Source organism: Manis javanica, chromosome 11, assembly GCF_040802235.1.
Source record: "Manis javanica isolate MJ-LG chromosome 11, MJ_LKY, whole genome shotgun sequence".
NCBI lineage: Eukaryota > Metazoa > Chordata > Mammalia > Pholidota > Manidae > Manis > Manis javanica.
The window spans coordinates 103,792,415-103,818,657 of NC_133166.1; the positions used below are offsets into that span (position 1 = coordinate 103,792,415).

Here is a 26,243-nt window from a genome sequence, read left to right on the forward strand (position 1 = left end):
TACAGGGTGGAACGCTTTTACATAAAGGGGACAGAGGACTTCTGAAGAGGAAAGATAATGAGTTTGAAGCCTATGAGTGTTAAAGTTGCTCAGGAGTGGCAGGGATAAGAGACAGCTATCAATTCAAATGAAGCCTAGGGCCACAGAAGTTAGCCTGCCTGTGAGTGAGCACAGGAGGGTCTCAGTTCAGCATTTCTTCCTTCAGAAAGGCATGTGTAGAAAAGGGGGCCCTCGTGCACTGTTGGTGCGAATATAAATTGGTGCAGCCACTATGGAAAATAGTATGGAGGTTCCTCAAAAAACTAAAACTAGGTATATGACCTAGTAACTCCACTCATGGGTATTTACCTGAAGAAAACACAAACACTAATTTGAAAAGACGTATGCATCCCTATGTTTATTGCAGCACTATTTACAATAACCAAAATATGGGTGCAACCCAATTGTCCATTGATAATGAATGGATAAAGACGAGGAGGTACATACATAGAATGGAACATTACTCAGCCATTAAGGAAGGAAATCCTGCCATTAGTGACATGGAGGGACCTTGATGGTGTCATGCTGAGTGAAGTAAGCCAGAGAAAGACAAATACTATATGATTTCACTTCTATATGGACTTGAAAAAACTAAGACAAATGAGTAAACAAAACAGAGCAGACTCATAAATGCAGAGGACAAACTGGTAGTTGCCATGGGGGGTGGGCAGGCAAAATAGGCGAAGGGGATGAAGTGGTACGAATTTCCAATTATGGAATAAATAAGTCACGGAAGTGAAAAGTACAGCATAGAGAATGTAGTTGACAATATGGTAATAACTTTACAGGGTGACAGATGGAAACTATACCTACCGTGGTGAGCATTTTGTAATATATAAATGTTGAATCACTGTGTTATACAACTGAAACTAACATAATACTGCATATCAACCAAATTTCAATAGAAAAAAGAAGAAAGAAAAAAAGAGAAAAAGGAAGGTATGTGTTACCTCTCATCCACGCCGACCGGGCGGCGGGCAGAGCTGCATACAGGTAAGGGCATGGAAAACTGAAGCCTGTTCTCAGCCTCACAGAGGACCGGACATGCGTCATGCAGGAGCCGCTGCCCCACGTCACATGTTGAAATGTGAAGGGGCTCCTCCTGAACACAGCACCAGAACACAGGGGCCCAGCCCTGGCTAAACGGCTCCTGCTGGCATGAATTCAGTTACCAGGAGGTGGCAAGGAGCTCTAGTCAGTCAGTCTCTAATAAATATATGGCATTCTCGCTTCCAGAAGGTGAACAAAGAAACACAAGAACCATCAAATGAGGACTTGAATCTTTTATCAGTTACTTTTCTAAAGGTCACATGTGGCCAGAGTTCCCGCGGATGGCACTCAATCCTGTCCTGAGCAGGTCCCGCCAGGATGGAGGAGGTCACATGCCTCCCTTTCCCAGTGCACCCGCCACCTCCACCTTCTACCAGTTTTAGAACTACCTGACTTACAAAGGGTTCATCAAGCAGGATTTTGTTTTGCTGTTACTATTGATTTTTAAACGTCACACAAGGTCTGAAAGGGATGGAGGCAGTGGGCCAAACTCCCTCCCTTCAGACCGGCATAGGGATATGCAGCACCACAGAATTTTCTCTCCAGGCAGGGAAGCAGTGGGAAGGGCTATAGCAGTAAGAAGTCTGTCTTGACCCTTAAGTAGAACTCCTTAACCTTTCAAGAGAATGTTGAGAACAGTTCCGGTAGTGTGCTAAAACTGGAAGTCAGAAGATTTGCCTTTTCTGTCCCCACTTGCTACAGTGTCCCATGAAGGCAGAGATTTTTCACTTGTCTTATTCACTGCTTTATCCCCAGTGCCTAAAAAAGGACCTGCACATAGTGGACATTCAGCTACAATTTTTTTTGGCTGAATAACCAGTAGCAGACTCAGAACCAGATACACTCATGGGTATTTACCTGAAGAAACACCCAGGCACCCTTGGGGTAAGTCACGTGGACTCCTTAGGGTTCAGTTCCTCCCACCTTTACCTGGGGAATCAGCCCTATCTTTTCACATCATCCTAGGAAGTGCTAAAAGGGTGGGATAATCGGTAGAAATAGTGCTTGGAAATCTTACATGGAAGATGCCTAGTGTCCTGCACGGGACACTCAGCGATGGAAGAATTTTATTTTTTAATTTGTATTTTTAATTTATAGTTTAATGTGACCTTAATGAAATAATCTTTTGTTATCTAGCCCTTCACGTAGAAGGGCAATAAGCCCCACATGGCACTGCCATCTTTCCCAACCCCCCAAAAGGATGGAAAATTCCAAGGCAGTTTCCTTAGCAGGAACCATGAAGCAGGTTATAACTATTAGCAGCAATCGCTAGGCTATATACCCTTGGAGCGCTAAGGAACGGACAGGCAGTCAGAATTCCCTGCTTTAAATCTCCCCTCAAGGTTGCAAAGAGGAGAGATTCTTCCATTCACATAGGCAACCAGTGAGAAAAGGTCACTTAAGATCAGAACACACGGGGCTAATAAATAAAAAGCATGAGGTTGTGTGCTTCACGCTGCTCCGGGGACACATGCACAGGGCAGGCACGATGCTGCTGACAGAAAGTCAAAGGGGCAGCGCCCAAACGGGTGCCCCAGTTTAAAGTGGGATCTCCGTGAAAGTTCTTCTGGAATTCAGAGGCACGGCAGGCAGTCCTACTCCCTCTGAGCTCACAGATTAGGAGCTCTCCCCAGCTGCCGAGCGTGCCTGGCCCCTAACCTTATTAGGCAACTGGCAGAGAATAATCTGTAAGTGCTCACACTGCCTCAGCCGCCACACTCAGACGCCAGGGAGCTGCCGCCTCTCGTCAGGATTCGTCATTCAGCTCAGGGCATTCTGGGTAAGGTGAGCTCTCATTTCTCCTTTCTAGCACTTTGCCAGCTTACGGGATGGTAAGATGGAAGAGTGAACTCTTTTGTCCCTTCCTGCAGGGTCAAGAAGTCGTACTACTTTACATGATACGAAATCAGTTAAGTTCTTTTTCCTTCCTGAAGTCCTGTGACATCTGTTCTACAATTTGTAATGACTGGTGAAAACATTGTCCTACCAATGCCGGAGAGGACAGAGCTGTGACCCCCACCTGCCAGACCAAGACACTGAGATCCAAGGAGATCAGAAGTAACTGGGTCTTTGGCAAGTCAGTGGCCTAGACTGCTTGGCCCTTTACTCCTTCCTTCAAGGCTGGACGTCTTCATTTTCTGAGAAACATCTAAGAGATCCTTGAAACACAGGCATCTCTAGGGCACAGATAATGCCCATTTCCACTGAGAGAAAATGCTGACTTTTACACTTGCTCGTCTCTTTCAGAATCAGCTCCGTCATCCCCCAGGTGATGAGGGGGAGGCAGACGCCTCCTGCTGCCAGACATCCTGGAGGAACAAGCCACCCCCAGTTCCTGAGAACCCAACCTGCAGTTGGGCAGGTGAGCGAGGTCCGAAATGAGGGGCGGCCAGAGAGTAGCAGCTCACACCTAAGCCACCAAACCGTGAACGACCATCAGTTTCCTCCCACTTTGTCCAAGGCATCCCTTACTCTTGGAGACCTTCCCAGATGCTAAAGACCTACATCTCCAAACTCTGAGGAAAAGGGGTAACTCCTCAGGTAGGGGATGGAGGAGGATATTTTGAGGATCTGAGAGGAATGCACCTCCTGAATGTCCTCTGCCCAAGGCTCCTACTGAGTCTGGCACGATGCCTGGGGAAGGAAGGGTGACTGGAAACGAGGGCCCAGGGTGGGGTGGGTGCAGGCTGGTGCAGCTCAGCAGCAGGCCTGCCTGCAATAATAAGCAGCTACACTCCGCTCTGGCCTCTGGGCTGCAGGTGGGGCTGCTCAGCAGAGAAACTGTCCTGCCCCGCCCTGCCCTGCCCTGCCCCGCCCCTGCCCTGGGCCAGAGCAGCCGCTCAGGAGCAAGTTGGTAGCACTCTGAGATTCTCTGGGTGGAGTGCCAGCCTCACTGCTCTCTGCTGCGCAGGAGGTCAGGGGTGAAGAAGGGGAGACCTTGGAGGGGTGGAGGAGCAGGCTGGTCCCACCTCAGAACGCACCCAACTGAAACAGGAAACCTGCCTCAGGCCCCCCACCCCCTACACACAAAACAAAACCTGTTCTCCTTTCTCTGATGCAGGGGCTCCCTCAGCCCAAGTGAGGCTCCATTTTTCTGCCTATTCACAGGAGTCAGGTGGGAAGGGAAGGAAGTAATATTTGTTGAGCACCTACAATGAACCAAGGAGTGAAATCTCTCTCCCCCGCCCCAACTCTTTCTCTCTCTCTGTCACACACACACACACACACACACACACACACACACACACACTATGTAGTGTCTAGCACGGTGGCTGATATGTAGTGGTTGGTCCATACACAGTAGCTATTGTCATCATTACATACATTATTTCACTGAATCCTCACCAACAAAGCTTTAAACTAGTGCACACCATGCTACTGTAGGAAAATACAGATTCAGAGAGCCAGGATTTGTGCCCTGGTCTGAATCCAAACCCCCTTGCCTCAAGTACACCCTGTAAGAGAACGCAAAGAAGCTGTGGATTTACTTCCTAAAGCTTGATAAGAAGGCCCACAAAGCTCTCTGCCCCCTGCCTAGGAGTCTCTGAAACAGCTCAGGGGAATTCTTCCTTAGCTCTTTGAACTTTCTTGGCAGGTGTAAAGCTAGATCCACAGCTACCCGGGGGCAGACAAGACCCCTCCCGCCCGAGCCGTGCACATGGGGGGTACGCCCCACCCACCATGTGTACACCCGCAGCCGGCGTGCACTTGGCTGTGGACTGGCCTGACACTCGGCGCATCCACGCCCATGCGGAGATCCCAGGCCTGGGGATGCCACCTTCTTCCGCTCACGTCCTTGGCTTTGTGACCACAGTGACTTTGGCGCGGCACAGAGATTCTGCCTTGCCCCTCTCTCCTATCTCCAGCAGGGGCGTTTCTGAGCCATCACCTACAGTTCCTTAAGCTTCACTCTTTCTCAGGCACTCCCATGCTTCCAAGAGGGCCGTGCCCTGTCAAGAAAGCTGGCAGACACCTGGGCATGACCGGCTGCCCTGTGTGAAACATCCCCGGCTGGCCCTTCTCTCTGAAGCTCTGAATCCCGCACAGAAGCTGCTCTGCCCCCTCCCCATCACAGGTCACATTGCCAGGACCGGGATTCCAGCCCACCCCTGCCAGTTCCTGCTGCTCAGGCCATCCCCTCCTCCTCATCGAGGTCCCAGGTGCCTCTTTCCCTCCCAGGCCTGCCCGGGCTGAAGCGCTCCTCCCACGCCTGCTGGTTTGCAGAGGCAGCCCTGGGCACCCCTCTCCATCAGTCTCCTGAGGTCCTTTGGGGGCAAGTGCAAAGAAGGTCAGGGGCAGAGCATGTCGGCCTAAGCTCAGGCTGTGGGCAGCACCCACCGTCATCACCACCGCACAGCCACGCCCATGCCAGGAAGCCGAGTGAGAGCTGGAGCACCAACACGCGGCTCGGCACAGACCACAGGAAGGCACGCTGTGGCCTGTGGTCCTGGTCCTGGACCTAGAACCTGGTGCTAACTCTCAGGTAACCCCTAGGACCTGGGTTCTGGTGGGTATTCCCTTCCTGAAGAGAGAGCATCCCTTCCTGGCCAGGGGGTGGCAGAGATGGGGTGCCCTTGCTTATCCTTCATCTCCCTGAGTCTGCTGCCCTAAGAGTGCCTTTAATTCAGCAGCAGAACTATAGAGCCAGAATCAAAGCACCCATCTGGAGAAAATGTGTCATGCTTGACCCCAAAGATCCTGAATTCCTTCCTCTTCCCCAGAGCCACCTGGTACTTCTGGGTCAAACTAAGCCTACGCACGCCCGGGACCCAGTCACCTACTCCTGGGTGCATCTCCCAGGGAAATTCCCGTATAGGTTCAGAAGGGGCATGTGCAAGGGGTTCACTGGGACATTATCAGTGGTGGCAAGGAGCTGAAGGCGACCTGGGGTTCTCTCCCCCGGTGATGGAGGTAAAATGTGTGAGCTGGATAACAGGGGATGTTATGTGACACAGAAACCCAGATCAGACACGCACACGACAATAGTGGTGATCCGAGGAACAGTGGTTAATGGGAGGGAGGAAGGTGCTTTAACAGCTTTACACAAGTTAAAATCTCATGATCTAAAGCAATTCTATACGTTTTAAGGGACATACTTAAATAAAAAGATACACATTAGCACCTGAGAATGATGCTGACAGGCAGGGAAAGGAACAGACGTGAGATGTGGGGAAACGGTGAGCACAGGAAGGGCCTTAGGTGGACTGATGATACCAGTGGGCGTGAACTCATAGCATGACCTGCTCAGTACTCCACACGGGAGATCCGGGAAACAAAATAAAACATAGATGCTGGAACCTTCAGTGGAACCCCCTACAGAGGCCATACTGTCCAGGATATGCTGTGGGAATGACAACAAAGCTTATCAGTTTGGCCAGATGCCTTCAGGGGGTGGGGAGAGGTAGGGCCCCCGCATAGCACAAACTTTCTCCAAACAGTGACACCAAGAAGTGACCTATAGGATTGAGAGTCCATTTCTGATCATCTGGCTTATTGAGATCCAGCCCATGTCAGAGACCCCAAGAAGCATCAAGTTGGAGACACAAGGCTTCATGGCATGGGTGGGGAAACTGAGACAGGAATGTGCCACAGAGGGTAATGTCACTCCCTGGCTGCATTCTAAAATAGCATCACTACATCAAGATGAAAAGGGCAGTCCTTCAGGCCCAGAACCATGGAGGATGCACCCTCTTTCAATAATCTGAGTCATACTGACCTGGGTCATCTCTGTGGCCTCCTATGACTCATGGGGTGGGGGCAGCGTTCACAGCGAGCTAGAGCTCAAAAAGCTGTAGAGGATGAAACAGCAGTGCCAACCACTCCCTCCAACTGGTTAAGGAGGACAAGAGCCAGTTTCAGGGGGGAGCAACGATGCCGTTCAGGTCTGTTGTTTAGGAAAGCAGTGCTGGCAGCCTCCGCCAGTCCCTCTCACCTGATCATGTGAATGCTCAGGATATGGGTCATCAAGGGCTTCTGCTTCTCACCGAGTGGGAAGCAGCACCTCGGAGCTGGGACGGGAGGCTGCCTGGCAGCAGAGAGGACGCAGACCTCGGGCAGTTGAGTGTCCAGGAGGTATACCCTCTCAGACAACAGAGCTTGCCTTTCTCGGGGCTGCTTTCTGTGGTTTTTCCACATTTTGGTTCCATGGGAACAAAGGGGCTTTTTAGCAGCTGGACTGGATCTTGCATTATTTTTAGAAACAACTTCCAGCAGAAACATGCCACGCTGGTGGAGAGAGAGGAGCGCCACTCTGCCTTGGCTACTGGGTCAGGATCTTGCTGCTCCTGGGCCGCAGGCTCTGGTGGAGTCCTCATGGGTGAAAGGCGAGCTGTCTGGCCTCAGACTGAGAAGGCTACCTCTCACCCCCGCCAGGGGGTAGGCTGTGGGCAGTGCTCTGTCCCCAGCTCAGCAGGAGAGGAAGCAAACTGACAGTCCTGTGTGACCCAGACACTAGTCAGAGTACCACACAGCGGAACAGCATCACGCCTGGCCGACGCCCCATCACCACCCTGCACTCCATGCGGTCTCACTGGTGCAGAGAGCAGGCCCTTTACTCTGTTCCAGCCTCCTTTCAGCCCATCTCCTGAAGTCCTAGGAAAACAGGCAAGAGCAGCCTGCTGAGAAGACGGTGCTTATTATGGAAGAGAACTGGGACCCCTCCCTCACAATCTGTCCCCTTGCTACCCAGTGTCACCCCTCCTTGTTTACACATGGCATAGAGGAGCCACTGAGTCAGCCCCGGGCTTTGGAGGGCAGAATGTCCTACTCCCTTGCACTTGTACCATGCTTTAGAGCAGTGGCTCATCCTTGGGGACCCTCCTCAGGGTCCCCAGGAGTGCTGGGGCCTATTGCTGGCCTGTTCCCAGGGCTTCTGATTCCGGAGGCATGAGAACATGGAGTTTCCACCAAGGGGACTCGGCTGCTGGCCTGGGGACCACAGTTTGAGAATGCTGCAGAGGTCATGAAGCGTCTTGCAAACAGTGTCATGAGAACCTCCAACATGCATGTTTGGAGGGTCTCGAATGGGGGCCCAGTCCAAACACCGTGCTCAGACCTAGGCTGACAGGGCGGGCACAGGAGGGTCTTGCCACGTATCCCCACTGCTTCCCCTCCACCTCCTTAGTCCTTCCCAGATGCTGATTGCTGCTTGTCCTCACCTCAGGGCAGCCCCCTTGGCCAGAGAGAATCTGCTCACGATCTGCCCAAGGCAAGCCCCCGTCCTGTGAGTCTCAGAAAAAACAGATTTGAGAGGACTTCCCCGAACAGGCTGTGGCAGAAGCCAAGATTTATCCAAAGTTAAAACAAGCCACTTCATGAGATTCAGAGCAACATTCCTGACACCTTTTGGGGTCAGGTGCAGCTAAGCACCCTCTGCACACCTGTATCCCACCTGCACAGAAGACCAGAGACGGACGGGGTCATCCATGGGTGATGGAAACAAAGAAAACAAGACACCCACCACTCATCTGGGGCTCCCCAGATATCACTTCCGGCCCCCCAGCACATCTGGCCCCGCGGCCCCCGCAGCGGCCCTTGGGGCCAGGCTCTGAGGCCGTGGTGGGGGCCCGGGTGCCGCTGCGGGGCACAGCTGCTGTTTTCCAGTCGGGGTGACAGGCTGCTATAAACACTTGTTTCAGGTTGCTATGGCGAAGTGAGTCTGCAGCCTGGCTACGGTGAAGCTATTTATGTGCCTGTAATGGCAGAGCGGTCTGTTTTTTATTATTTTACTTTTGAAGTTTTCCTTTCCCAACCCCCTAAAAAAGCTTTAAAAAAAAAAAGAGAGAGAGAAAGCCACCACAACTTTCTCAGGCGTGAAAAGAGTGTAACCAGAAAACAGACCTTAGGGGTTGAGCCCGGAAGGGGAAAACTGAAACGGGGAACACGGGTAAGCTCCCCTGAAGAAGGGAATGTGCGGCTGCTCGCCCGTACCTGCCTCCGCTGCAGCTCACCGAGGAGACAGGCCAACACGCAGGGCCTCCTCGCTTCCGCCTCACTGACGTGAGTGAGTGGAGGCACAGCACTTTGTTCCCCTTCTTGCCCGAGCCAGGCTCCAGCCAGCAGTATCCCACATCCTCCCAACTCCCCGCCAACCCCTTCTCCTTCCAGTGTCATCAGGAGGGAGATACCGAGGAACCCGCCAGGGGTCCGGGGAGAGAGACTCAGCGCATGGCCCCCCCACCATCTCACCCCGCCTGGAGGTCTGCAGGGGATGACCTCCGGAGGTGCCTCTGAAGGGACGCACGTTTCCTTCACTTGCACAGGGAATTTTCATGTCATTCTCCTCAGGGAGCTCTGGGGTGAAGGCGACATTCCTGCTCGGCAGGACTTAAGGGTTTAGGTTGGCGAGGACCCTTAGCCAGCACCAAGAGGTCAGCATTTGAGGTCAGGCGCTGAAGGCTGATCAGATGTAAGGTTGATTCCTCCTTGGACAAATAACGTCTCCAGGGCTCTAGGCACATGGGAAAGGTTTTGGGCAGAGGACGTAGGGTGTGATCATAAGCCACTGGATGGGCCACTAGGGTCCTCTGACTTCTCCACTTGTCCTGCCAAAAATAATGTACCAAATAAGAGAAAAGAAATGGGCTACAGGTCACAGGCAGCTCAAGAGGGACATGAGTGCGAAGAACAAGCCCACGTGGTAACCAAACACACATGCCCACACCCCTAAGCTGAATGTATGTACCAATTTTGATAGATTCGCTATAGGTTGCTAATCACTAAATGGCATCTCACTAAGAGAGAGAGTCACCTTCCAGAGCAGCTGGTTGGAATACAAACGTTGCTGCCAGATTGAATCATCACTCTTTCTCCACCTTATTCCAGCCCCTCTTGGATTGCTGTATCCTTAGGCAGAGAATCCCCCTCACCACTGCCAGTGGGCATATTAATCAGATAAAAATGAAGTTAGGGCAGCGTTAAGGGCAAATCCCACGGTCTGTTCCGATTCCTTCCAGCTCAGAGTACAGCTGAATGTCTCCCAGATGCCACCATAGCTCAGAAAGGATATAGACGTAAGCAACCCCCTCGGGGAGGAGAGAGGACAGGAGAAAGGGGAAGCTTCTGCTGCTTCCCCCAGGGAAGAGCCTGCTGCCGCCCCAGGAGGGGTCAAAGTCCTGGGTGACAGCCCGCTTAGCTGATAAAGTCTTGCTCGGAAAATCAGAACTTGGGGCAGAAATCAGTTCTGGCAGCACCTTGAGGTCAAAAGAGCAGAGCAGGCATGGCTTCTAAGCCTGTCAAACCAACTGCGGCCAGCATCCCATCATTTCTGAAGGGGAGACCAAAGGGGCCAACGCGGGCCTCCATCCCGGACAGCTGGGAGTAGGCGGCGGGTAGAGAGGCCCCCTGGAGCTGGTGTCCTAGGCTGAGAGCCGTTATTTGGGAGCGTATAAAAAGGCAGAGAAGCAGACCCGTCTCAGAACCCCCAAGGTAGGGTAAGCTTCCAAAACTCACGGGCCAGAAAGAACATCTATTCAAAAGGGCTCAGATCCATGGTGACAGACACAGGGCCCATTGTTGAGAGAGACAAAGGGCAGGCGAAGAGGTGACTCAGCCCCAGCTGATCGCTGCTGAGTGAAATTTGAGGGGAGACAAAGTGGGGGGGGCCCTGTGTGTTTTCCTGAGGGAGTAGAAAACTTCCATCACCTCTGTGTCAACCTCTGCCTCAGTGTGAGGCCTAATGTGTGGGATTAATGCATGAACCAGCTTCCTCCGCTCCTGGGAACTCCCATTTCTGTGGGAGGGAGAAGTACAGAGTCTCAGAAGAGGAGCCCATCTCCAGAGAGAATCAGTTACTTCTAAGCCCAAGGACCACCCCTTTGGCACCTGCCCCGTCTCCTCTCCTCCTCCTTGGGGCCCTGACGTCAGTAGACTGAAGGAACTGGAGGCACATCTCCATTCCAGGGCTTTTCCGGTGCAGGCAGAGGGAGGTCAGCCATCACTGCAGGAAGCATCCATCCTCTAGGCACAGGCAATGGCAAACAGGAAGACTTTAAGTTCTGCCAACACCCGCTCGACTCTAGACTCCCCAACACAGTGCTTGACGTGCCATTGCTGTACCTCCGAGGAAAAACCTGGGGGGACCATGGTGAGGCGGCAGGGAGCTCTGCAGGAAGTGGCAAACCCAGGATGCTTATTCATTATTTCTGAAGCACCGAGCTGCCAGAAATCATGGGCCAAATACCTAGCTTGAAACTCTCCATCTCCTCATTTTTCCCTCTATACCTCATTTCCAAGCTTCCCACTTTCTTTCCTGTCTGTGCATATTTCTTTCCCCATCCCTCCCTTTCTCCTTGTCCCTCTCTCCCCTCCCCCCATCTCTCTTCCCACCCACCCCCTTCTGCCCCTCCCACCTATCTCAGCCTTGCAGTCTCTCTCACTCTGTCTTCCACATCTCCAGGGACAGCCTAATGGACTCCCATTCTTTTTACCCGGGTAAGTTCTGAACCCAGTCAACCCTGTCTAATCCACATGGGCTCAAATGGTGGAAGGAGAATAGGTGTGCTGAGAAGCAAGCTGGGCACCTGCGGACTGCCAGGCTAGCCCCAGTACTGGGCCCTCAGTGCCACAGGGCCACAGATGACGGGCCACAGGCACATGGGCCTGATCCCTATCTGCACTCACAGCACAAATCAGTCTGTATTCTCCCCGGTCCATCTGGGGCTTCCCAGCTAAGTCAAATATGCAGCATCTAAGTGTGCTTGAAGCAAAGACAAGAAGCCTTTCTCACAGTGCGGAGCCCTAGCAGAGATGGGGAAGAGGCAGGACATGAGATTATTCCTATGGATTAAAACTCAAGTCAGGATTCAGTATGCTCAGCCAAGTTCTCCATCCGGCATAAATGGGGAGGGGGCCGGATGGAGGAAGGGGCGGGGGGGGTACCAGATCAATGTAAAAGGCCCCTGGGGCTGCCCCTGACTCTGGCTCCTTTCAGGGCTCCCACAGAAGCTGAAAATTCAAAAACAGAACACAATAAGCTAGTCTTACCAACTAAAGGCTACAAAACGGCTGCACTCTTGCACCTCCATTCCACTTGGAGCCTATACACCTGGGTGGGTAACAGATACGTGAATGCTAAAATCCAGCTCCTAGTGACATAGCTGCCTTCGTCTAGCTCTGTCGCTATGCAAAGATTCAAGGATTTGCAGAAGGGACAAGGGAGGTGGAGCAAATGCTTTTCTAACCAGCAGAGCCAGATCTTCATAGGCATCTCACACTATTTGCCTAACATATGCTTCTGCAAAACACTCTTCGCCCAGCTTCTCCAGTTCCCAGCTGCTCCAGTTTCCAGCTTCTCCAGTTCCCAGCTGCTCCAGTCTCACACCGGCTGTTCCAAATTAGTAAGATCTCCGTCACCACGGAATGATCCTTTCCAGAGCGCCCTTCCCTCAGGGTCTCAGCCACTGAACCCTTGCTGTGCAAGCAGCCAAGTTCATAGAGAAGCCGAGGACACACCAGCCCGCTCTCTGCCCTCCCACCTCCTGCAGCCCGAGAAAGAGGACTCCTGCGCGGAGGGGGGCAGGGGGGATCTCCCGCAGCAGTGAGGCCATGGAAACTTTGCCGTCTAAGGCTGTGGAATTCTTCTTCCGGGCTCCTGCCGTTAATCATTCTCAACTCCCTTGATTCCCAACTTGGGACTTTAAAAGGTAGCATCAGAGCAAAGACAAACATATCAAGGAGAAGAAAAAGAGAAAAGTAGTTGGTGTGCGCCGAGAGACAGCTTCCTCCAGTGCTAGCCTTCCGAGTGACTGAGTAGTAGGAGAAGGGGAAAGAAGAGCATGAGAAAAACAAGTGCAGGCTGCATTCCAGAATGTTCTTCAGGATTCCCAGCTCATGGTGCCTATATTCATACTCCAGATCCTACAGAGAACATGACTCATTCCTAACCTGCTCATGAAAGGACTATCTAGGGGTCAGTTTATCTGTAACTTCCTCCTTCCAGCAGATCGAAAGACTCAGAAGCTCCTGTCCTCTTTTGGAAATAAGTGCCTGGTTGCTCACAGCTGTGAGTACAAGGCTCTGGAACATGAACTTCCAAGATGGTAGAGGTGGCCTCTTAGGCCAGGTTGCCATGGTTTCCAAGGGAACAAACAGAGGCTTGGCCCTAAAGAGGGGGAGGAGGGTGAACTGCCTTCTTCTTCCTATGGGAATAGTTTCAAGAAGCAGTGTGGGAGGGGTCTATGGTAACACGAAGAGAAGTTTACAGAAGGTTATAGGGAGAGAAAATGGGCTGTCTTGACAGTTACCACTCTTCCTGGGGAGGCTAGTGTAGAGGCCCCGTTTATAGGGTGATAAGGCACAACCTGGGGGAAGATAAACCTAGGAAGTGAAGATGGAGGTCAGCGACCTCTCTACGTGAACTGCCCGGCCAGCCTAACCTAGGAGGCAGGGAGGCCACAGGCTGCCGCTGAACTGCTTTGGGAAAGGAAAGGACACCCAGAGGCTCTCAGTTTTGCCTGCAAGAGGGCAGGTGAGATGACGACCTGCAGAAGTGACGTGTGCAGTTGTTCATCAGAGTTGAGGCCGCGCCACTGCCCACCCCTACACGGGCACCAGCACCCCACCTTCCCAGGCCTCCTGGTCAGGACTCATTCACCCTCCTTCCAAAGGAGCCAGGTAGGGCAGAATGGCACCGAGAGCCAAAATGCTACCATGTCCTCCCAGCAGGAGCTGCCCAGTGAACGGGGCCACCTGGCCAAGGCGTTCCCTTTCAGATGCACGGGCAGCTCTCTGCACTGTGTGAGGACCCCCCTTGGTGCCTCCTCCACAGCTGGTGCCACCTCAGCTCCACTGGACAGGCAGAAAGGAAAGAGAGAGATGCCCAGGCCTCTGCCACACCCAGAAGGAGGAACTGAAGCCCCTGCACAGGCTGAGTACCACGTCTGCCCAGCTACCTTCTCAGAGCAGAGAGGGGCCAGGGATCAGATGACCCCAAGCTCAGAGGCAGGCCAGACACAATTTCATCACTGGTAATTGCACCAGCCAGGAAGTTCTCGGCCTTTTCAAAGAGCAGATCCCCTGCTTTCCCTACCAGCTACATCAAACATCTCAGAATCCCAGCTCAGCCACACAGGAGACTTCAGGGAAAGTACAATACAAAAACCCCCTCATTTTGCATTGAAGCACCTATGAGTCACACACTGTGCTGGGCACTGGGACAAGCGGGCTACGCAGTTTAAGCGGGAATGCAGATGATGCGAAGATTTCTGTACTAGTTGTTGGACGAAGGGCAGGAGCCTCTCCCTTACCCGTTCACCTGTGTGTATCCAACATCCCAGGGTCTGCCCCACAGGCCAGCTTGCAGCCATCAAGCTGCTTCAGGGGACAGCTTAGTCACAGCCTGGGCCTCCCTCTAATGGGCTGAGGCCCACACCCTGAGCACCTTCTTAGGGCTTCCCAGAGCAGGGACATATGGGTGGGCAGAGTGTGCCCTGAACCTGGGCAGCGGGTACGGGGGTCATGAACCCACAGCCTATATTCATCTGAAAGGGGTGGCTCTCCGACATCTTTATCGAGAAGCTATATGCACTAGGAGCTGCACTTAGCCGTCACCCTGGCCCACTGCGTTGGGTCATCAGACCCAAAGAAAAATCTACAGAAGAAAACCTGAGGTGAATCCAGTTTGACAAGGGGGTGCACCAGGAGGGCTGAAGATGTCCCAGCAGCCAGCCCCATGGGCCCACACCCCCCGGAGCCCTTCCTGGGGGCCCCAGCTGCCCATTGCTCACAGGCTCTCCCATGACCACTCTTCCCAAGGAGCACCCTCAGCACACCTTCCTCCAAGCCCACTCTCCCTGGCCCTTAGCTTCCTCATCTGGAAAATGGAGATAATGAGAGTAACCTACCTCATATGGAGGTCAGGAGGATTTTTCTCTTTGTGCACAAAGGCCCACTGCCCTTGGATGAAGACGTGTCAGATTAGAGGCTATTGCACGATGGAAGTGAACAGAGGCTGCCCCTCTGGGGGGGCTCCAGCACCTCTGATCACCTGGTTCCCATCCCTCCCAGTCCCTGGGCTGGATCCGGGGCTCTATGGACCAGGAGGACACTGGTACTCCCTGTTCATGGGCTTCTCCAGAATCTCCAACTCTGGCAGCTCCATCTGGGGAGTCTGTCTGCTTGGGGTTCCCTATTAAGTGGTGTTGGCAAGACAGCAGAAAAACTCATGAGTCAAAAAGATTGTGGTAAGAACTCACATCCGGGTAATGCTTCACAGTTTCAGGGCACTCCGCCCTGTGATCTTTGGGACGGCCTTTTAAGACACAGAGGACGGACAATATTATTCTTTCTACAGATTTTATAACAAATGGCCTTAAAGACAACATGCAACCATGGGAAGAACTAGGAAGAAGCTAAGACAGACTGTATGCTACCAGGTCCTATATGAGAGGAGAGAGAAACAGAAATAAGGGAATGAGAGAGCAATCTCCATTAAACAGCCAGAAAATTTTAGGCCCAACCCAGGACACTGGAGCTGGGGGATTCCTGCCCTGATGAGCTCAGAGGATTAATACAGGCTCTCCTACTTCATCCCGGAGGTAACTGTGAGATGTGCTGAGAGTATGTGTGATGTCAATGTGTGTCATCCTCTTAGCCTGTGGACACCCTGAGGGTACAGACTGTGGCCCAGATAGAGGCTGCGCAGCTCCTGGTGCCTGGAGGGGGTGTAAAAGGGAGAGAAACAGAGAAGGCAGAACAAACAAGGGTGGAGGAAGTTCAGAGTAACGAAGGAAGAGGGCTTTTCCCTTAAGGGAACTCCCAGACACAGAAGTCTAAATAAAGAAGACAGGCTACTCCTGTATTAAGAAGCCCTACAATTAGAATACAGTTCACACAGAAATACTGAAGGGCGTTGAAGCCAAGCAGGAGACCAGAAATGAGAGAGACTGATCAGGAGGAGAAATATACAAAACAAAGACAAACAAAAACTCAAAAACATAAACATGGAGAACAGTCTGCTTTAGAGCCTCTACACCCTCCGCCTATAGTACTGAAAACAGAGCTCCTCCGGGCAACAGCAGGCTCTGCCCCTGGGCAGGCAGGCAAAGGTGACTCGTAGCCCCAGATAGTCCTGTCTCTCCTTTCCAGCTAGCAATTTCTGGGTTCAGGTGATGTCATGCACATTAAGTATCTGTTCAGAGAGCTCTCCGGAGGGGTAAAACCCCAGAAGAGGCTTCAGAGCTGCGTTTCCAAACAGTGCCCTCAGCCGTACCTCCCCCACCATCTGGGTCAGTGACCGCTCTGTCCTCTCCAAATTATGATAAGCAAATCACAATGTGCCCAAAGAAGTCTGATTAAAGAAAAGAGAGCCTCCACAGATGCATGGATAAACAAAACATGGTACATTATTCAGCTATTACTCAGGAGATATCATTCAGCCCTAAAAAGGAATGAAGTTCTGATACAGGCCACAACAGGGATGCGAAAACATCATGCTAAGTGCAAGAAGCCAGAAGAAAAGGACAGATATTGTACAATTCCACGATTCCACTTACACGAAGTGCCCATTCTAGGCAGAGATTCATAGTGACTGGGAGTAAAGGTCGCCAGGGCTTGTGGGGAAGAGAGTTGGGGAGTTCCTGTTTAATGGTGGGGAGTTTCTAGTTGGGATGATGAAGAAGTTCTGGAGCCGGATGGTGGTGATGGCTGCATGATAGTGTGAATGTAACTCATGCCACTGAATTGTACACTTAAAAATGGCTTAAAGGGTAAATTTTATGTTCTGTTTATTTTACCACAATAAAAAAATTTTTTGGGGGGTGGAAAGACGACAGGTAAGTCAATGGGATGGTGCTGTACAGACAGGGGAAGGGGAGCCCAGAACTAGGCTTGGATCTGTGGAGGCCAGGTGCCGCTGTGACCAGGAGCTCAGCCCCATCTTGGGCGTGGAGGCAGAGGCAGGTGGCACAGAGATCAGTTAACCAGGACAGTGGCCTCCCACATGCCCAGGGCTGGGAGCCCACAGATGGCCTGGCTCAACATCAAACAACTCAACAGGTGAGCTGGCAAGGCCCAGGGCAGGGGAAACAGACCGGGCTTTCTGAATACCATGCCCTGCGTGTGCGTGAGGGTGGTGAGGAGAGCGATGGCCAAGTCATCTTTCCAAGAAGCAGGGGAAAAAGTCAGCTTTCTTCTACTCACTCCCCCAAAGCCACCCCGGCATTGGCTCAGAGAACACGGGTGTCTGCTCAGAGCAGGTACAACTCAGCACTTCCTGGCCCACAGTGGAAATACAGGCTCTCCAGTGTTCTGTTTTCTCAGGGAGCAGTTACCTCCTCAAATATAGCAGTGCTCAGGACCAGGCTCCGTGGGCAGCAGACCCGAATCCCAGATCTACCATCATTCCCTGTTTGACCTCGGGAAGGTGGGTTAACATCTCTGTTCTTCAGTGTTGGCACTGACAAAATGGTGATAATAGTGACGCCATTTAAAATAGTTACATTTTGAGATAATTAAAACATCCATTAAAAGCACAGAGTGATGCCACATGGTAAGCAGTCAAATATAATTACTGTGGTTATTATTTAATGCTATCAGTCAGCCCATTCCACCTATTGGGTCTGGAGGCACGAAGGACCTGCTCACCAGTCAGAAGGTGAGTGAGAAAAGGTCACAGTACTTCCCTTGCTTCTGTCTAAGGAAGAAATGAACACCTCAGGGTTGGAAGGGACTAAAAGCACTAATCTCTTTGCCAGTGTTAGAAACCGTTCCCTTCTTACCGCTTCCTACGAGCCTACCCACTGGTTCTTGCTCTTTTACATTAAAGTGGGACCATATTTGTGCTCGCCATCACCAAAGTGATTGGCATGTGTTCTCACAACCTTACAACCACCTTCTGTGATAGCTATTTTTACCCGCTTTCAGCAGTTGAAGGAACTGAAGCCCAAAGTCCTACGTTAACTAGTGGTCAAGCTGGGCCATGAACCCAGGTCTGCCTGACTCCAAAGCTCTTGTTTCCAGCTATTATATGATAGTCTGCATTAGAGCAGAAAGGAAAAGTCTACCACATGGTAGAGGGGAAAGTAGCTATGGTTGAATTCCAAATACCTGGACTGGAATTCAGACAAGTTGCCTACAGATAACATCTACTGTTGAGCGAGCGTCTAGCATTTCATGAGCACTGTTATGTGTCAAGCACTCTGACTTATTTTTATGGATAAGAAAAGTGAGGGACATATGATGCTCCACAGCACGAAGTTCCTAAGCAGTGGAGCCGAGTTTCATGTCATGCCGTCTGAGGCTCTTCCTCTCACTGTGCCGTTTCTCAGAACTGCAGTTTAGCAAACCTCGGTTTATCATCTTTAGCTGGGAGTCAATACTCACTCCCATTTAATGCATTCTTCAGTAAGTTGCAGACCTTGTTTTAATAGAAATATAGTAATAATAGACACTACAATTTTTATGCCTGGTACTCTTACATATATTACATGAAATTCTGAATATTAATAATTCAAAATGACTACAGGGTAGTTTACTCAGTAAATGGAGTAGCTATTATTTTCTTCTTTATCACAACCTTTATATATTTTTAACTGCCACATTTCCTACTGTCTTCATACATGTTTCCTTTTATTTTTTCTTTCTTTCCATTTTCTTCCCCTCTACTAGTTTACAAATTACATTATTCCTAGTTTTCTAGTGTTAGCCTAGATGTTTTAACATGTATATTTAATGTAAAAATTATTACTAATCAATACCTTTAACTTCCTCCCAAATAATACCAGGACCTTAGGACACTTAAACTCCAATGACTCACCTTCCAATTTATATGCCGTTGTTACTAGGGATTTTAATTATAGCTTTATCTTATAAGTTAGACATAATTTTCTTTATTTTCTTTGCTATCACTATTTAGAGTTAGCTTCTACATTTACAAAAATTTCCTTTGCTCATCATTCTGTTTTGAACCTTAAACCTTCCTTTTAGGTAATTTTTCTTCTTGCCCTTTTTCCTTTAGAAGTTGCTTTAGTGAAGGGTCTAATGGTAGAAACCTGTTTTTGTCTGCAAAGGGCCTTATTTTTGTCCTCATTCTTGGAAGATTTATACTAATGATAGAATTCTGTGCTCACAGTTATTTTCTCAGCACTCTGAAGATATTATTCCACTATCTTCTGGATTTTATTGTTGAGATTGATACATCAGTTGTCAGTCTAATTCCCTTGAAGGCTTGGATTTACTTTAAAACTATTTAGCCTTGGTGTTGTGTAGTTTCATTATGCTGTGTCTAGGGGTGAATTTTATTTGTCCTTATTGAGATTCACTAGCCCTCATAAATGTAATGATTGTATTTCATCACTTCTTGACCATTACTTCTTAAAATTTTGTCATATTCTTATTCTATCATCTCCTTCTGGAACATGAACTACATGTATGTTGGGATCTTTTTACTCTGTTTCAGGGGTGGGCAAACTATAACACATGGGCCAAATCTGGCCTGCTGCCTGTTTTTGTAAATAAATTTTTATTAGCATCCAGCCACACCAGTTCATTTACATATTGCCTATGGTTGCTTCACACTACAAGTGCTGACTTGAGTAGTTATGACAGAGAACATATTGGCCATAAAGTCTAAAATATTTTCTATCTGGACCTTTACAGGGAAAATTTGCCAACCCCTACACTTGTTCTATGCCTCTATTCCTCTTCCACATTTTCCATCTTCATCTCTTCTATCTTCTATATAATTTCTTCAGAAATAGCTTCCAATGCACTAATTTTATCTTCAGCTGTAATATACTATTTTAACAGTCATTGAAATTTTAATTTCCTTTATTGTACTTTTCATTTCTACAAGTTCTCTTTGGATGTCTGCCTGGACAATTGAGTTTCCTGCCCATCATTCTTTCAATACCCTCTTATTTCTTTTAACAAGTTAAAAGATATTTTTAATTTTCTATATCCAATAACTCCAACATCTGCAGTTTTTGTGGGTCTGATCTGTGCAGTATTATTTCTGCTGCTCAGCTTCACTGGTAATCAGGGAAATGCAAATAAAAACCACTAAAAGATACTATTCATGTCATTCAATATTAAACTGAGCATTAAATATTCATTAGTATTAAGTATTCAAAAAGACTCAGAAGGCAAGTATTAAAAAGTCTAACAATACCAAGTACTTGAGAGGACATGGATCAATGTGGATCATCTCTTATGTTTCATTGGTAGGAGCAAAACTACTACAAATACACTGGAAACAGCCTGTCATTATCTTGTAAAGTTGAATATTCATATATCAAGACCTAGCAATTCCTTTCAAAGGTTGTACCCAAGAGAGACCTGTACATGTGCACAGGAAACATGAATAGGAATGACTGCGGCACTACTGTTCATAATGGGGGAAAAGGGTGATAACAGCACCAGTGGAATATTATATAGCGGTGAAAATGATCCACAGCTACACTTAACAGGGATAAATCTTAGTATTATAAAAATGAAAATAAGCAGGTCACAGAAGACTATATGTACACAGTTTATATTTTTAAGAGAGAAGATAAAGCAAAACCAAATAACATATTTGCTTAGGCCTGTGTTTATCAAGAGAATCATAAACACAGAACCCAGCATAGGTTGGGATGTGCAAGGAAGTGGGGAAGATAGGATAGAAAGGGCACACAGGCGGATGCAAGTTATGGTTGTGACCTTATTTGGGGCTTGCATGGTGGGTTCAGGTATTAGGGTATTAAAATGCTTAAATAAGTTATACAACTAAGCAAAAGAGAGACATGCATAATGAACCAGTGAAGAAAAGGTACCATGAACCATGGATTTTGATTCACTCAATTTTATGCACCTGAGAAATAAAGAAAAAAGAGGAAGGAGACAGAGCTAGGACAAAAGGGAGAAGAAAAGAAAGAAAAATAGGTTTCCACTATTTCTGCAGGCAACATTTTTTAATCTGCATGATCAAAGATAGCCACGGATGTGCCAAAAGTTAGCAAGACTCTGTTAGATGAGAACTTCTGCTGTCAACTTCATGGTCTACATTCTGCATCTAACAATACAGTCAATAGACTGAATTTATCCATATTAGCCTAATGGGAACAGGCCGATTGATTTAGAAAATCTGATTTGGGGGTTGGTGGACACCAGGTGGAGGTGGGAGTGAAGGGAAGCAGGGCCGAGGGGCCGATCTCATTATTCCACTGAGACCAGAGAGCTAGAAGTGGACAGCAGCGCAGAAGGCAGGCAGGAAGTGGACGTGGCCTGGCCCCTGCTGGGTTGGGGGAGGTGAAAGCGAGGCATTTTCATTTCACAGCTTTGGGAAGCTCAGGGAGTTAGCAGCGGGGGTCCAGGCCTAAGTGCCCTCCTCTCTTGGATCCAAAGTAAACCGCCTGGGCTGAGCCCAATCCCCTGTCCCCGAGGCCTCCTGGGTGCTGAGCTGACACCACCGTCCCCCAGACAGGGCGCTTGGCCCTAGCAGGGTGGGGACCAGCGTGAAGCTGCTCCAGCGCAGCCGGGCCAGGGGCGGCCAGGGCGCAGGCCCCTCATCTCCCTCTGGCTCCACAACAAAGCCCAAAATTAGGCTGCGGCTCCACCTGGCTAGCCGGCTGGTTGCTCACTGAGGGGGCGGTGGTGACCCAGCAGCCCCTCTCCCTCCCCAGGACCCTCAAGTCCCTGCCACCCAGTGCACCCTCCGTCTCTGCGGTCACAGGGAAGCCTTCCAGTCCTCACTCCGCCCTGCACCTGACCTCCTTCAACACCCCAGGGGCAAAACCGTCTGGTCTCAGTGGCCCAGCGACTTCTCAGTGCCAGAGAGCCCAGCCCCTGAGCTGCCACGACCGCTGAGGACAGGGCCTCGGTCCACACTGGGCTCCATAAGTGCTGATTACCAGTAGATGCGCGATGTCAGAGGACAGGCACAAAACCTGGGGTGCCGGGGGTGTTAGCAGGAGACAGTTCACATCCCGGTGGAAGGGCAGGCCAGTAAAGCCGAGATGCTTCACCACAGGACCCTGCGGTGCACACAGAGGGAGCCATCTCATCAGCCCTCACTCGGCACTGCTGGGATGAGAGGGGGGGGTAACCCGGAGGGCACCTCACAACCTATGTGGGGACACTAAGCCCTAGAGTCCAGTGTGACCTGGTCGGGGTACAAGTGGAGACCACGTGGTTTCCTTGGCCTCAATTTTTCTGGTCTGTAACATTGAGCAGCTGAGTTACGGCCCCTCCCAGTTCTGATGTAATAGGAATTCTAGGACTTCCAGTCTTAATCACACACTGACTCGCCCAGCATCCTCAGGAAGAGCTCCGAGTGCTAGCAACATACTTTCCCTGCTTAGAGTGCTCTTAACTTCTCAACACACTTCTATTTAGATTCCATTCTCTCCCCCAGGAGTATCATAATGATCCTTTGTGGTCAGAAACAAATGATCAATGAGAAAACTGAGGCTCAGAGGTTAAGGGACTTGCTCAACGTCACACTGCTAGCTAGCAGAAGGGCGGAACTCAAGGGAGCACTTTTTAATGCCTCTGGAGTGACAGATTCTTCACCCATTTGAAACAAGTCATTCATACTTGGCTGGGACTCACTCTCCCATCTACAGCATGGATAGCACCCACCCCACCCAAGAAAGAGGGCTCAAATTTTATATGAGCTGGAGAAAGGCCTTCCAAATCTCAGGGGAGGTGGGTGAGTGAGGAGGGGCTTTGCCAGTCAAGAATCTTCATAAGTCATCATCTGTATGTTTGCAGGCACTCTATGGTGTACCTTCCATTCCCAGCCATCATCCCATGTGTTTCTTGTAATAACCCGGTAAGGCATTCGGGATTATATGACCTGATATTTTCAGAAGAATGAAAACACTGAAGTTTAGCAGTTACTTGATATGCAACAGTCACACCCTGTTCTCTTCCTGAGTTGTTGCCAGGTTCTGGAGTAACCAGTTTAATAATGAAGACTCCTCTACATTCGTAATGGAAGCCCAGAGCATCTCCCTTCATTTTTATCTGTGTCTCTACGACGGCCTAGGATGGAGGAATGGGCAGGGCACAGAGTTCAGGCACAGAGTGGTGGAGGGCTTCCCCAGAGTCACATGGGTGGTAGCAGCTTGTAGATGAACCCAGGACTTGAACCTGCACTGATGTGCCAACATTCTTTGGCCAAGACTGTATCTGCTGTGGAGGCCACCAGGACTCTTTGTCACCAGGGAATTTAAAACAGCTGATTGGTACAACCGCCAGGAGGCGGGCAGCCCGGGCTGTCATTTCCCAGCACCCTGACTGCTGAGGGGTGATGAATCGCCTGCTGCGCGCATGGGGACCCTCTGTCCCCGTCATAGACACTAGCTGCCTTCTTTGCCCCCAGCCCTTCATTTCCCATCTCCCTCACAGCTGGTGACAGCCCCCTACTCTTCCTAACTCCTTGCTCAGCCTTTCCCTGCTCTATTATTGGGTGATTTAGAAAAATAGTCTCTTTTCCTTAAAAATATAGCCGCAGATAAAATACACTGTCTCTTTCACACATACACACTTAAGAGAACAAAGGCAGGAGAGCCTCATGGTTCTCTGGAACCAGAGGCCAGCTATGAGCACACACTCTGCCATTGGTATCCCACTCACAGGCTTACTGGGTGCTTGATGCGCGGTGTTGTACATCTTCTTCCAGGGAGCCTGGTCCTTAGCTGAGCCTCTGCAAAATCTTTACACTTTTAACTCTCACTTCAAACACAAGCTGGCCTGCACTGCCAAGGGGGACCCAAATACATGGAAGGAGGGAAGGAACTTCCCAAAGGTGATTCGAGCGTTCCAAGCTTTCTGCCTTCTCCGATCCCATCGCAGGTTCAGACCTCGGCTGCGCCCCGCCCGGCTGGCTCCAGACTGCCCGCTTTCAAGGAAAAGGCTTCAGGCACCGATATCTTTATTTCCCTTCTGAAAATTACACTGACCTTTCGCCTGTGGTGGCCCTGATTTTATTGGATTCCATGGACCATGTTTGGAACTAAGTTGTGGCCATTCCTTATGATGTAGGAAAATGCTCATGATATACTTTTGGGGAAAAATTTAAATAAAAAACTTCATAGTCAACGTGTTTCCAATTTTGTTTAAAAGATGTATATGCTCACTCACATATGTAAAGGAATAAAAGAGATCTTGCCGAAATGTTAACATTTTAGAAGGAAGGAAAAGAAAACCCGCAGAAGACTAGATTGGACCACAGAATACTTGATCAAACTGTAGGTAACAAGCTCAGGAAAAGCATACAGACCAGAAACTACAAAGGCCAGAGTCTGTGAGTGGGTAAGCAGGGGATGTTCTACCTGGTTAAGGGAATAGAAAGGTAGAGTTGCCTACAGCTCAGACGGGATGACTAAGGAGCTGGGTGAAAAGCAGTCCTGGCTTAAACTGGGGCACAAGTTAGCAGCTCCCAAAGAGACAAGGGACTTTGGGACTGGGGCCATGGATGGAGCCAGCCCTGGGAGCTCTGAAGTGCGGCTGTTTATAGCAACAGGTGCATGAGATAAGCTGAGTGCGTTACCAGGGAATGTGCACTCCGCTGATCTGAATATAGCTGGGATCCTGGATTGCCTCACACTGTATTTAAGCAGTTTGGTCTTCCAACGGCCTGACCTATTTTGTGCCAAAGACACTAGGGCAGGTTGGACAACCAAAAGAAGTGAAAAGGGAGTTACTACCATTGCCAAGGTCCTAAATGGAGCCCCAGCCCTCCTCCCCACCATAGTTACAAAGGAGGCCTCCGGGAGCCTCCCAAGCTCCAGGCATGGGTTGAAGATGGGGAGAGAGGCACAGGGTAAGGACAGCTACCCCAGACAAAGGCTTGAAAATTCTGGGAGGCCAAGTACCCAAGCAAAGTCTCTGTCACCTAAGCCCAGCTGAACAAGACAGCTGCTTCCTGGGGCTGTCACCCTGTCCTAGGTGGCCTTGCCTCCACCCTTAGAAGTTATATTTTCCCCATTCTAGGCCTGCAAATTCAGGTGCTTACAGGGACCAGGTAGGCACAAGAAGGAGTGAGGCAGCCTGAGCACTGGGCGACAGGGAGAGGAGGAGACTGCGGCAAACTAGCAAGCATGTGCCTATCTGAATGGGGCGGCAGTTACTCAGCTCCTGTGAACCGTTGCCATGGAAAAAAGGCAAGCCAATATCGTCAGAGCTCCTGATTTTTGAGATGAAGAATTTAGATGTCCATGTGAAATCTTATTTTTAAATTTTGGTATCCAATTATATTTAATCTGCAGGGTTGTTTGGGTAGGAGGAGGCAGAGAAGTTGAGAGCTGAAATGTCCTTGAAGTACATTTAGGCCAAACTATTCATATTACACATGAACAAATTGAAGCCCAGAAAGGCTCAGTAATAATCCTGAAGTGATAGAGCAACTTAAACGGCTCAAATACTGGGTCTCCCGTCTTCTAATCTAACACTCGTTGCTCTAGACCAGCCTGCCTGTCATTTAGGAGGCCTTTGCAATATTCAGGCAGGAGTTCAAGGGTTGAACAGGGTTGGTGACCCTGGGAAGGAAGAAGGTAAACTTTCCTGTGACCTTCACCCTGGTTTTAAGAAAAATTCCTCTTTGTTTATTCTGTGATTCATCCATTGACCCATCCAGTGTTAACTCATGATCATGCTATGAACCAGGAACTATGCTAAACACTGGGTACAGACAGATGACCGAGGCACCTCTCCTTCCACGTACCTCACAGGCTGTGAGTGGGCTTGGCTGGGGCTGCAGCCGAAACCAAGCCGCTGACGCATCCCAGCATCCGTGCTGCCGTCGGCCTGCTCACATGAACTCTCAGCTAATACCCACACTTCCTCCGAAAGCTTCTCCCATCACTGGATGCCATTCCTGAGAAACAGGACTGGAGAATTTACCCCCCGCCCCCTGCCCTCCAAGAGAGCCTGCAGCACTTAGGTGACCCATAAGACGCAGTAGCAAGAGCTGGGGCTCAATCAAGCTTCTCAGTGCCAGGCCCCCTCTGGCTCAGAGAAGGCAGGCAAGTTCTGGTTCATGCATCACCTGGGCCAAGCTGCCACTTCATCTCAGCTAAGGTTTCTGTGTGGGTGCGTGCTGGGGAGAGAGGAGAAGCTCCCAGACCAAGACTCTCCTGCCTGCCTATCAAGTAACCTGCCCAATTCCAGTGGCAGCTGGCAGCTGATCTGGGTAACCAGATAGCGATGGCATCCATGGGCCACAGCTTTTACAG

General features: G+C 50.0%; 1 protein-coding gene across 7 annotated transcripts in view; it reads right to left on the reverse strand.

The window, feature by feature from the left end:
* ATP2B4 (ATPase plasma membrane Ca2+ transporting 4) overlaps positions 1–26,243 on the reverse strand; it is an 83,058-nt gene that overhangs the window by 45,110 nt on the left and 11,705 nt on the right. The gene's annotated exons all lie outside the window — the stretch shown is intronic.